Source organism: Lolium perenne, chromosome 4, assembly GCF_019359855.2.
Source record: "Lolium perenne isolate Kyuss_39 chromosome 4, Kyuss_2.0, whole genome shotgun sequence".
NCBI lineage: Eukaryota > Viridiplantae > Streptophyta > Magnoliopsida > Poales > Poaceae > Lolium > Lolium perenne.
Window position 1 is genome coordinate 143,338,549 of NC_067247.2, and position 14,600 is coordinate 143,353,148.

Genomic DNA, 14,600 nt, shown 5'->3' on the forward strand with positions numbered 1-14,600 from the left:
CCTGCGATGGCTTCCGGGTCCTCTACCCTCTCTACGACGACGACATCGTCCACTTTTGCCCCGAGTAGCGCCTCGCTGGTCGCCCTACCAATGGCGCTGACGACAACTGGTTCCTACCCGTCATATTCTCGCCCCACGCTGGGTCCGGTGCGGTGCCGGTGCCGCCCGTGTCCGGTCTTGGCACGCTTCCCTCGTTCTCCGGCGTGATGCCACCAAAGTCCTCTCGGATGCCCTCATCGTAGCATCGGTGGGCGACACCTCCGGCCTTGGACATCAGGGCTACAACCATGGTGGGATACATCACAGCCGTGCATGGCTACCTGCCCGTGGCGGGGTATGCTGCTTCTGGCGCGCTAGGTGTGGGTGCATGTACTATGGCGCCAACCATGCTTGGGTACCACCCGATGGCGTCACCCACCTACAAGGCGCACTTCTTCAACAACGCCATGCAGGGACCCTTCTTCAACAACTCCATGCCGAACATCGTCACCATCGCCTCAGCCATCACCATCAAGCTGACGAGCAAATATTGCATGTCTTGGCGTGCCCAAGTTGGTCCGCTTCTCCGGAGCCACATGCTCATGGTATATGTCGATGGGTCCATTGTCTGCCCCGACCCCCACGTCATCTTCAGTCATGCCGGCGGCATGCACCAGCAGCCGAATCCGGCGCATCAGCATTGGACCCACTAGGATCAGGCCATCCTCTTCGGTTTTGTCTCCTTGATGACCGAAGCTGTCCTTGGCATGTCCATGCTTGCTGGCACGTCACGCGAGGCCTGGGCGACGCTGAATGGCGCCTTTTCCTCCACCTCCATCGCACAATCCTCGGCGATTCGACAACATAACTGAAGAAGGAAAACAAGACCATCAACGTCTACTTTCATTAGATGAAGGTACTCTCAGACTAGCATCGGGATGCCTCTTCGTGACGAGGAATTTATTTCGTACATCCTCGCCGGCCTTGATGACGACTACGATGCTCTCTTTGACGTGGTCACTGCTCGCACCACCCCCATGCCTATACGAGATTTGTTCTCGTAGCTCCAGTCTACAGAACAATGCAAGCTCTCTCAACACCGCACCAATGGTTCCTAGCACTACCGCGCAACACACACCACCACACACACCAGCTCGCCGATTGCGGCCTTTGGCGCTGCACAAGGAGGACCTCGCCCGTCACCGCCCTTCGCCTCGTCACCGACCAAGACAACTCCACCTTCCACCACATCCAAGCCTAATAATGGTCGTGATAGTGTTGTCTATCAGTTGTGCGGGATTCCACGCCACATGGCGTCGAAGTGCTTCAAGCGCGTCAACCACGACTTCCCGGGAGTTGGGAATGATGGAAGCAACACCGAGCGTTAGATTGACATGAGAATGGTGGCCTCTCAAGGTCCACATGGTGCTACACAATCGTCCATAGACCCGACGTTGTACGCGGATTTCGGCTCTACGCACCACAACACCCACGAGCTGGACAAGCTCACTACTCGTGAGGCCTACCACGACACCAATCAGGTCTGTACAACTAATGGAACAAATATGCGTATTCATAATATTGGTCATGCCATATTGGCCATGCTGTTTTATCCGCTCCTTCATCTAGTTCTTTAGCTCTCAACCGTGTTCTACATGTTCCCAATGCCACTTGTAATTTGTTGTTTATGAGTAAACTTTCACATGATAATAATGTGTTTATTAAACTTCATCCATATGATATTTTTGCAAAGGATGAGAGTACCCATACTTAGAGGTCGATGCAGTGGAGGTCTCTACGAGATTAATGCCCCTGCCATCATGCAAGCGCTCAGCAGCGTCAAAGTGTCCCGTGATACGTGGCATGGTCATCTAGGACATCCAGTTTTACAAGTTGTTAAACATGTTTTTCATAGTCATGACTTACCATCCATTTATGAGTCCAATAAAATTGAGCCAGTTTATGATGCTTGTCAACAACAGAAGAGTCATCAATTGCCTTTCTCCTTGTCCACCCGAGTAATAAAATTTCTATTAGAGATTATTTATTTAGATGTTTGGGGTCCTACTCAAATATCAGTCAGTGGACATCGTTTATATCTGAGTTTTGTTGATGCCTATAGTCGCTGTACTTTAATCTATTTACTTAAGCATAAATCTGATGTCTATGATGTATTTATTTAACTTAAAAAACATGCTGAACAACTTCTGACTCGTAAGACCAAGACCATCGGTGTACAAACTGATTGTGGTGTTGAGTATGGAAAACTTCATCCTTTCTTTCACAACTTAGGTGTCTCACACCGCACGTCTTGTCCTCATAGTCATCAACAAAATGACACTGTTGGACGTAAGCACTGTCACATTATCGAAACATGTCTTACTTTGCTTGCTCATGCTTCTGTTCCTTTATACGGAATGATGCATTTGCTACAACTTTTTTCGTCATTAACAAGCTTCCTAGTCGAACCATTGAGATGAAAACACCTCTTGAGAGACTTCTTCATGAAACACCTGACTACACATTTTTAAGATTTTTGGGTGTGCTTGTTATCCCCATCTCGGACCCTATAATAGCTATAAACTTGATTTTCGGTCGAAGATGTGTATCTTTTTGGGCTATAGATGGCTTCATAAAAGATACAAATATCTCCATGTTCCATCTAATCGAGTCTACATCTCTAGGAACATTATTTTTATGAGAATGTGTTTCCTTTTGTCAACATGCCTAACTCACACACATAGCCACCTATCTTAGAGTCATCTTTACATCCAGCTGACCAGTTTATAGATGTTGCACATGCCGCGTGTTTGCTTGCTACCCATGGTGCAGGTACTGCATGGGCGGGCCCAGAACTTTGTAAATGGGTATTCAAAATAAATAAAAAATAGAAAGACAATTGGAAAAAATGTTGAGGAAACAGGGATTCGAGCACAGGATGTGCTTATACAAGCCAACTACCCTAGCCAACAAAACAACAAATTATTTCTGTCAATACGTGGACTGTATTGTATACTATTTAATGATAATTAATAGCTGTATCATATGATTTGAAATTTTTGACAAATATTTTGGGTATTCACCTGCATACCCATGAATACACATAGGCCCGTCCATGGGTACCGGACGCGGCCCTAGACTGGAAATTTTACACCCAACACATGTCTACGTCGATCAGCAGGGGCGCGTTTCTTGCCTGGGCCGATTTCCTACATGACTGCGACAGCGAGATGGGAGCCCCTGCACGTCGCGAACGGGCTATGAGCCACTTTTGGCAGGTCGTTTGGTAGCCCGTGCAGCCTTTTGCATGCCGGAGAAGGAACCCAGGCCCCATCGTTTGGTTGCCCGTTAACAGTGCTTTCTTCTCTGCTCGTGTAGCCCACAGCCTGTTTGGTTGCAGATAGCTCAGTGTTGTGGTAACCCCTTCACTTAGAGTGGTGAGGTTACCCAGTACTGAATAATAGCACACATTCGATTCAGTTCATCAGAGAATATGCTGCTAATACACAGCAACTACTACTTAGTGAGCGATGTATCACGAACGAAGCAACTACTTCGTGATGCATCACAGGTTCATCATGAGGGGTTAGTGTAAGAGCAAGATCATTATCCCGTGTTTTGTGTGTTTGATGACAACACTCGAATGATTCAGTGCATGAAGATTGTCTTTGATAGGTTTGCAAGGTGTATGTTGCCCTCGTCGGACACATTATGATCGGAAGACTGAAGCGTAGTTCTTAGGCTTTCTGGTTTTGTGTGTGTCGCGAGGTAACATGGTAGGAGAGGAAACGAAGAAAAGCAGTTTTAGCCATAGCGGTACTACCGGTAACAGGAGCGGTAGTACCGCTACCCCTACTGGTACCGCTCTGAGGTTTCCCACGATTTTGTCCCACAGTACTAGTTATGGTACCTCTGCGGTACCTTGAGCGGTAGTACCGCTTGCAAGCGGTAGTACCGCCCACGGTACCGCTCACGGTACCGTAACTAGTTACGGCAGTACCGCTTCGGTACTGCTGTGGTACCGCTTTGAGTCCAGTAAGGTTTGGACCCCATTGCGGTACCTCAAGCGGTACCGCGAGCGGTAGTACCGCTTTGTGTCCACGTGGACAAGTTCAGTGGGGATTTCGAACTCAGAGCGGTAGTACCGCTTACCAAAGCGGTAGTACCGCTTAGGCAAAAACTGCACCTAACGGTTGGATTTGAGGAGACCTATATAAAGGCCTCTTCTTCTCCAGCTCGTTTTTAGCTCTTCTCTCTCTCTCTCCTCCATTGTTGCTGAGCTCAAATTGAGTGGATCTCCCTACCTACCCAATCAATCTTGCTCATACTTTGTGAAGTGGTAGAGGAGACCCCGATCTATCGTTCTACCGAGAGAAATTTCACCAATTCGTGGTAGTCCTTAGTGGATCTTGGTGGTAGAGTTCCTATTGTGGAATCTTGGAAGAAGTGCACCTATGGAGGCTAGCTTGGTGTTGTGCTAGCCCCATAGGTTGTTGGGAGCCTCCTTCTGGTGTGGAGCTCGCCCCAACCTTGTGAAGGAATCACCGCTTCGACCGGTGCCATAGTGGAGAAGGGGGAGCCCCTTTGTGGAGCTCTCTAAAGGAAGAAGGTGAGGCCTTCCTTCGTGGTGTGGCCGCCTAGCCTCTTGTGTGAGGCTAGCACCTCCTCAACGCAGACGTACTCCCTTTTGTGGGGGGAACTGCGGGAAACAAACCTCGCCTCGTCTCCGCGCCCTTCGGTTGTCTCGCTCCTTACTCTTACTATCTTGTTTGATTCCTTTGCTTGTTGCACTAGTCTAGGATCATAGTAGGAACACCACCATCGCTAAAGCTATCACCTTTACCTTCCGTTGCACTAAAATTGAAAAAGGCTAAAACTTGACGTAGCGTCCATTCACCCCCCTCTTGTTCGCTATGATCCATTGATACGTTTCCAACGTATCGATAATTTCTTATGTTCCATGCCACTTTATTGATGATACCTACATGTTTTATGCATACTTTATGTCATATTTATGCATTTTCTGGCACTAACCTATTAACGAGATGCCGAAGAGCCGATTCTTTTCTGCTGTTTTTGGTTTCAGAAATCCTAGTAAGGAAATATTCTCGGAATTGGACGAAATCAATGCCCAGGATCTTATTTTTCCACGAAGCTTCCAGAAGTCCGAAGAGGAAACGAAGTGGGGCGACGAGGCGGCCACACAACAGGGCGGCGCGGCCCAAGCCCTGGCTGCGCCGGCCTACTGTGTGGGCCCCTCGCGTCGCCCCTAAACCTACCTCCTCCGCCTATTTAAGCCTTCGTCGATAATAACTCCAGTACCGAGAGCCACGATACGGAAAACCTTCTAGAGACGCCGCCGCCGCCAATCCCATCTCGGGGGATTCAGGAGATCGCCTCCGGCACCCTGCCGGAGAGGGGAATCATCTCCCGGAGGACTCTTCACCGCCATGGTCGCCTCCGGAGTGATGAGTGAGTAGTTCACCCCTGGACTATGGGTCCATAGCAGTAGCTAGATGGTCGTCTTCTCCTAATTGTGCTATCATTGTTGGATCTTGTGAGCTGCCTAACATGATCAAGATCATCTATCTGTAATGCTATATGTTGTGTTTGTTGGGATCCGATGAATAAGTGAATGCTATGTTATGTTGATTATCAATATCATCTATGTGTTGTTTATGATCTTGCATGCTCTCCGTTGCTAGTAGAGGCTCTGGCCAAGTTGATACTTGTAACTCCAAGAGGGAGTATTTATGCTCGATAGTGGGTTCATGTCTCCATTAAATCTGGGGGAGTGACAGAAACCTCTAAGGTTGTGGATGTGCTGTTGCCACTAGGGATAAAACATCAATGCTATGTCTAAGGATATATTCGTTGATTACATTACGCACCATACTTAATGCAATTGTCTGTTGTTTGCAACTTAATACTGGAGGGGGTTCGGATGATAACCTGAAGGTGGACTTTTTAGGCATAGATGCATGCTGGATAGCGGTCTATGTACTTTGTCGTAATGCCCAATTAAATCTCACAATACTCATCATAACATGTATGTGCATGGTCATGCTCTCTTTATTTGTCAATTGCCCAACTGTAATTTGTTCACCCAACATGCTTATTCTTATGGGAGAGACGCCTCTAGTGAACTATGGACCCCGGTCCATTCTTAACATTGAATACAATCTACTGCAATACTCGTTCTACTGTTTTTTGCAAACAATCATCATCCACACTATACATCTAATCCTTTGTTACAGCAAGCCGGTGAGATTAACAACCTCACTGTCACGTTGGGGCAAAGTACTTTGGTTGTGTTGTGCAGGTTCCACGTTGGCGCCGGAATCGCTGGTGTTGCGCCGCACTACACTCCGCCGCCATCAACCGCCAAGACACGCTGCAAGGGGAGTCTCCACCTCCAATCTCTTTACTTTATTTTTGTCTTGCTTTATTTTATTTAGTACTTTGTTTGCTGCACTAAAACAAAAAACAAAAAAAATTAGTTGCTAGTTTTACTTTATTTACTGTCTTGTTCTCCATATTAAAAACACAAAAAAATAGTTACTTGCATTTACTTTATCTAGTTTACTTTATTTACTGTTGCTAAAATGGGTGCTCCTGAAAATACTAAGTTGTGTGACTTCACAACCACAAATAATAATGATTTCTTATGCACACCTATTGCTCCACCTGCTACTACGGCAGAATTCTTTGAAATTAAACCCGCTTTACTGAATCTTGTTATGAGAGAGCAATTTTCTGGTGTTAGTTCTGATGATGCTGCTTCCCATCTCAATAATTTTGTTGAATTATGTGAAATGCAAAAGTATAAGGATGTAGATGGTGACATTATAAAATTAAAATTGTTTCCTTTCTCATTAAGAGGAAGAGCTAAAGATTGGTTGCTATCTCTGCCTAAGAATAGTATTGATTCATGGACTAAATGCAAGGATGCTTTCATTGGTAGATATTATCCTCCTGCTAAAATTATATCTTTGAGAAGTAGCATAATGAATTTTAAACAATTGGATAATGAGCATGTTGCCCAAGCATGGGAAAGAATGAAATCTTTGGTTAAAAATTGCCCAACCCATGGACTGACTACTCGGATGATCATCCAAACCTTTTATGCAGGACTGAATTTTTCTTCGCGGAACCTATTGGATTCAGCTGCTGGAGGTACCTTTATGTCCATCACTCTAGGCGACGCAACAAAGCTTCTTGATAATATGATGATTAATTACTCTGAATGGCACACGGAAAGAGCTCCACAAGGTAAGAAGGTAAATTCTGTCGAAGAAACCTCTTCCTTGAGTGATAAGATTGATGCTATTATGTCTATGCTTGTGAATGGTAGGAAAAATGTTGATCCTAATAATGTTCCGTTAGCTTCATTGGTTACCCAAGAAGAACATGTTGATGTAAACTTCATTAAAAATAATAATTTCAACAACAATGCTTACCGGAACAATTCTAGTAACAACTATAGGCCATATCCTTATAATAATGGCAACGGCTATGGTAATTCTTATGGGAATTCTTACAACAATAATAGGAATTCACCCCCTGGACTTGAAGCCATGCTTAAAGAATTTATTAGTACACAAACTGTTTTTAACAAATCTGTTGAAGAAAAGCTTGGAAAAATTGATATACTTGCTTCTAAAGTCGATAGTCTTGCTGCTGATGTTGATCTTTTGAAATCGAAAGTTATGCCTAATGAAAATAATGATATTAAGTCATTTGCTACAGCAAACGCCATCCAAGTTAGAATTAATGAGAATATAAGATTGATGGCCGAATTGCGTGCTAGGTGGGAAAAAGAAGAAAATGCTAAAGAAGATAATATAGCTAAAGTTTGGACTATTAGCACCACTAGTAATGCTAATGCTCCACATGTTGCTGCACCTCCTACTATTAATGGTAAAATAATTGGTGTTGGCAATGTTTCCACTTCTAATGCGAAGCGTGAAAAACTGCTCGAAATCGCTAAAATCGCTAAATCGCTCGTGATAAAACTGCTGAAATTTTTTCCAACATTGGGGACAATGATCCCATTGCTTTAGATTATAATGGTTTGGATTTTGATGATTGTCACATCTCTGAAGTTATAAAGTTCTTACAAAAACTTGCTAAGAGTCCTAATGCTAGTGCTATAAATTTGGCTTTCACAAAACATATTACAAATGCTCTCATAAAAGCTAGAGAAGAGAAATTAAATCGCGAAGCTTCTATTCCTAGGAAGCTAGAGGATGGTTGGGAGCCCATCATTAAGATGAAGGTCAATGACTTTGATTGTAATGCTTTATGTGATCTTGGTGCAAGTATTTCCGTTATGCCTAGAAAGATCTATAATATGCTTGACTTGCAACAATTGAAAAATTGTTATTTGGATGTTAATCTTGCTGATAATTATACAAAGAAACCTTTGGGGAGAGTTGATAATGTTCGTATTACGATTAACAATAACCTTGTCCCCGTTGATTTTGTTGTCTTGGCTATTGAATGCAATGCATCTTGTCCCATTATATTGGGAAGACCTTTTCTTCGAACTGTTGGTGCTATTATTGATATGAAGGAAGGTAATATTAAATATCAATTTCCTCTCAAGAAAGGTATGGAACACTTCCCTATAAAGAGAATGAAGTTACCTTTTGATTTTATCATTAGAACAAATTATGATGTTGATGCTTCGTCTCTTGATAATACTTGATACACACTTTCTGCGCCTAGCTGAAAGGCGTTAAAGAAAAGCGCTTGTGGGAGACAACCCATGATTTTGCTACTGCACTGTTGTTTTATATTTGAGTCTTGGAAGTTGTTACTACTGTAGCAACCTCTCCTTATCTTAGTTTTGTTGCATTGTTGTGCCAAGTAAAGTCTTTGATAGTAAGGTTCATACTAGATTTGGATTACTGCGCAGAAACAGATTTCTTGCTGTCACGAATCTTGGCCTAATTCTCTGTAGGTAACTCAGAAAATTATGCCAATTTACGTGAGTGATCCGCAGATATGTACGCAACTTTCATTCAATTTGAGCATTTTCATTTGAGCAAGTCTGGTGCCTCTTAGAAATTCGTCTTTACGGACTGTTCTGTTTTGACAGATTCTGCCTTTTATTTCGCATTGCCTGTTTTGCTATGCTTGATGGATTTTTCTATTCCATTAACTTTCAGTAGCTTTGTGCAATGTCCAGAAGTGTTAAGAACGATTATGTCACCTCTGAACATGTGAATTTTGATTGTGCACTAACCCTCTAATGAGTTGTTTTGAGTTTGGTGTGGAGGAAGTTTTCAAGGATCAAGAGAGGGAGATGATACAATATGATCAAGGAGAGTGAAAGCACTAAGCTTGGGGATGCCCCGGTGGTTCAACCCTGCATATTTCAAGAAGACTCAAGCGTCTAAGCTTGGGGATGCCCAAGTCATCCCCTTCTTCATCGACAACATTATCAGGTTCCTCTAGTGAAACTATATTTTTATTCCATCACATCCTATGTACTTTGCTTGGAGCGTCTGTTTGTTTTTGTTTTTTTTTTGTTTGAATAAAATGGATCCTAGCATTCATTGTGTGGGAGAGAGACACGCTCCGCTGTTGCATATGGACAAATATGTCCGTAGGCCTTACTCATAATATTCATGGCGAAGGTTGAATCTTCTTCATTAAATTGTTATATGGTTGGAAACAGGAAATGCTACATGTAGTAATTGGTAGAATGTCTTGAATAATTTGATACTTGGCAATTGTTGTGTTCATGTTTAAGCTCTTGCATCATATACTTTGCACCTATTAATGAAGAAATACATAGAGCTTGCTAAAATTTGGTTTGCATAATTGGTCTCTCTAAAGTCTAGATAATTTCTAGTAAGGGTCGAACAACAAGGAAGATGGTATAGAGTCTTATAATGCTTACAATATATCTTTTATGTGAGTTTTGCTGTACCGCTTCATACTTGTGTTTGTTTCAAATAGCCTTGCTAGCCTAAGCCTTGTATCGAGAGGAAATACTTCTCATGCATCCAAAACCCTTGAGCCAAACACTATGCCATTTGTGTCCACCATACCTACCTACTACATGGTATTTCTCCGCCATTCCAAAGTAAATTGCTTGAGTGCTACCTTTAAATTTCTATCCTCTATCTTTGCAATATATAGCTCATGGGACAAATAGCCTAAAAACTATTGTGGTATTGAATACGTACTTATGCATTTTATTTCTTATAAGTTGCTTGTTGTGCGATAACCATGTTCCTGGGGACGCCATCAACTACTCTTTGTTGAATATCATGTGAGTTGCTATGCATGTCTGTCTTGTCTGAAGTAAGGGCGATTAACCATGAGTTGAATGGTTTGAGCATGCATATTGTTAGAGAAGAACATTGGGCCGCTAACTAAAGCCATGATCCATGGTGGAAGTTTCAGTTTTGGACAAATATCCTCAGTCTCATATGAGAAAATTAATTGTTGTTGAATGCTTAAGCATTAAAGATGAGTCCATTATCTGTTGTCTATGTTGTTCCGGTATGGATGTCTAAGTTGAGAATAATCAAAAGCGAGAAATCCAATGCGAGCTTTCTCCTTAGACCTTTGTACAGGCGGCATAGAGGTGCCCCTTTGCGACACTTGGTTAAAACATATGTATTGCGGTGATAATCCAGGTAATCTGAGCTAATTAGGACAAGGTGCGGGCACTATTAGTATACTATGCATGAGGCTTGCAACTTGTAGGATATAATTTACATGATGCATATGCTTTATTACTACCGTTGACAAAATTGTTTCTTGTTTTCAAAATCAAAGCTCTAGCACAAATATAGCAATCAATGCTTCCCTCTGCGAAGGGCCTTTCTTCTACTTTTATGTTGAGTCAGTTCACCTATTTCTCTCCCATCTCAAGAAACAAACACTTGTGTGAACCGTGCATTGATTCCTACATACTTGCATATTGCACTTATTATATTACTTTATGTTGACAATATCCATGAGATATACATGTTACAAGTTGAAAGCAATCGTTGAAACTTAATCTTCCTTTGTGTTGCTTCAATGCCTTTACTTTAAAATTATTGCTTTATGAGTTAACTCTTATGCAAGACTTATTGATGCTTGTCTTGAAAGTACTATTCATGAAAAGTCTTTGCTATATGATTCAATTGTTTACTCATTACATTTACCATTGCTTCGAATCGTTGCATTCATTACATGTGCTTACAATAGTATGATCAAGATTATGATGGCATGTCACTTCAGAAATTATCTTTGTTTACCTCAAAAAAAAAGAAATTATCTTTGTTATCGTTTACCTACTCGAGACGAGCAGGAACTAAGCTTGGGGATGTTGATACGTCTCCAACGTATCGATAATTTCTTATGTTCCATGCCACTTTATTGATGATACCTACATGTTTTATGCATACTTTATGTTATATTTATGCATTTTCCGGCACTAACCTATTAACGAGATGCCGAAGAGCCAGTTGCTGTTTTCTGCTGTTTTTGGTTTCAGAAATCCTAGTAAGGAAATATTCTCGGAATTGGACGAAATCAATGCCCAGGATCTTATTTTTCCACGAAGCTTCCAGAAGTCCGGAGAGGAAACGAAGTGGGGCGACGAGGCGGCCACACAACAGGGCGGCGCGGCCCAAGCCCTGGCCGCGCCGGCCTACTGTGTGGGCCCCTCGCGTCGCCCCTAAACCTACCTCCTCCGCCTATTTAAGCCTTCGTCGATAATAACTCCAGTACCGAGAGCCACGATACGGAAAACCTTCCAGAGACGCCGCCGCCAATCCCATCTCGGGGGATTCAGGAGATCGCCTCCGGCACCCTGCCGGAGAGGGGAATCATCTCCCGGAGGACTCTTCACCGCCATGATCGCCTCCGGAGTGATGAGTGAGTAGTTCACCCCTGGACTATGGGTCCATAGCAGTAGCTAGATGGTCGTCTTCTCCTAATTGTGCTATCATTGTTGGATCTTGTGAGCTGCCTAACATGATCAAGATCATCTATCTGTAATGCTATATGTTGTGTTTGTTGGGATCCGATGAATAATGAATGCTATGTTATGTTGATTATCAATATCATCTATGTGTTGTTTATGATCTTGCATGCTCTCCGTTGCTAGTAGAGGCTCTGGCCAAGTTTTTGCTTGTAACTCCAAGAGGGAGTATTTATGCTCGATAGTGGGTTCATGTCTCCATTAAATCTGGGGGAGTGACAGAAACCTCTAAGGTTGTGGATGTGCTGTTGCCACTAGGGATAAAACATCAATGCTATGTCTAAGGATATATTCGTTGATTACATTACGCACCATACTTAATGCAATTGTCTGTTGTTTGCAACTTAATACTGGAGGGGGTTCCAATGATAACCTGAAGGTGGACTTTTTAGACATAGATGCATGCTGGATAGCGGTCTATGTACTTTGTCGTAATGCCCAAATAAATCTCACAATACTCATCATAACATGTATGTGCATGGTCATGCCCTCTTTATTTGTCAATTGCCCAACTGTAATTTGTTCACCCAACATGCTTATTCTTATGGGAGAGACGCCTCTAGTGAACTGTGGACCCCGGTCCATTCTTAATATCGAATACAATCTACTGCAATACTCGTTCTACTGTTTTCTGCAAACAATCATCATCCACACTATACATCTAATCCTTTGTTACAGCAAGCCGGTGAGATTGACAACCTCACTGTCACGTTGGGGCAAAGTACTTTGGTTGTGTTGTGCAGGTTCCACGTTGGCGCCGGAATCCCTGGTGTTGCGCCGCACTACACTCCGCCGCCATCAACCTTCAACGTGCTTCTTGACTCCTACTGGTTCGATAAACCTTGGTTTCTTACTGAGGGAAACTTACTGCTGTACGCATCACACCTTCCACTTGGGGTTCCCAACGGTCGCGTGTTGTACGCGTGTCATCCATTCAAGTGGTATCAGAGCGAGGTTTTCTTGCTCGGGCTTTACCGCCTAAGAAATGGCCGAACAAGAGGTGGTTGTGAATGGAGTCCTTCCCGGTGAGCAATCATCTCCATCATCAATTGCCGATAATACTCCGGCTACTTTGGATGACCTCAAGAAATTGGAGTCATCCATTGTATCTCAAATGAAGGCTATGATGATGGAGTTGATTACTCCCAAACCAAACCCCATCATAGATCCTAAGAGAGGTGTCGATGTTCCCCCACCACAAGTCAATACTTTTCCCCTTGTTGGATTTGTTGAGCAATCGACAAAGCCACCTCGGGAAAAGGAACTTGAGGATGTTGACACCTCATCAAAAGGGAAGGATGAATCTCCGGTTGCGGGACAATTAAGAGGTAATCATGCGGTGCCTCCACCAAGTGATTACACCGTGAATGTCCCAATACCCATGCCTCGTATTTTGACTCATGGTTCGCCACCGCTACTTGAATCTAATAGCTTTGAAAATTGGCAATTCTTAATGCGTTCGCATGTGCGCAGTGCTTCTACCGAGCTTTGGCGTATCATTGAGGAGGGGTATTCACCACGAGACCCAATGAACTTGACAAGAAGGGAAGTGGTGGATGACCAACTCAACACCACCACCATCAACATGATTCACACAGCCGTCATGCCCAAGGACCGCGCTCATATCCGCTCGCTCAAGACCGCCAAGGAAGCATGGGATAAACTCGACAAGCTCTTCCTCGGAAATGAGAGCATCCAAAGCTCTCGTTTTGATGAAGTGAACAACATGGCCGACAACTTCGTCATGAATGAAGGAGAGACCCCCGAAGAAATGTATCGGCGCCTCATCGCTCTTGCCGTGCAAATGCAAGATCTTGGAGCAACGTTTGTGGATGACCATTGGATCAAGCGTAAGTTCTACAATGCTCTCCTCCCTTATGAGGAAGTGAAGTGGACGGCCATCCGCCAAAATGCCTCCTTCCGTGCTATGACATCCGATGAAGTTCTTAGCGAAGTCATCGCTTTGGACATCTCCAAGAAGAATGCGGAGGATCTTGTTGCTCGCGCCCACAACACCCGCAAGCCCAACCTTGCATTGAAGATGAAGGAGCATAGAGCTAGTGAGAGCGATGAGGATCCCATTGAGTGGGGTCCGGATGATCTCAAGGCCAACTATCATGAACACATGGCTCTTGCCGCCAAGAGTTTTTGGAGTGGAAACAAGACACGAAGCTCAAGACCAAGAAGATACTCACCTCATGAATCTACTAGAATCTCCTTCAAGAGCCCGAGGGAGGAACAAAAGGGAAGTTCTTGCTACAATTGCGGCGACAAAAGTCACTTTGTTGCGGATTGTATCTATGAGAGAAGGGAAGACAATGGTGGAAAGCTTGTTCGTAAGAGCAAGTTTAGATCTCTCTCCAAAGGTTTCTCCAAGTTTTCCTCCAACTACGACGACACCAAGATCTCCTCCACCAAGAAGCCTAGAGCCTTCATTATTCGTGAGGAGTACTCCTCCGATGAAGGTGATGAGCGTGAAGACAAAGGGAAAGAAGGAGAAGTGGCCGCCGTCGCCATTTCCACTCTCTCTATCTCTCCCTTCGACTCCCCAAATAAGAACCTCATCACCAACACTTCTCGTTGCTTAGTGGCAAAGGTATTGTTGGAGGTAGAACCCCTTTCCGAACCT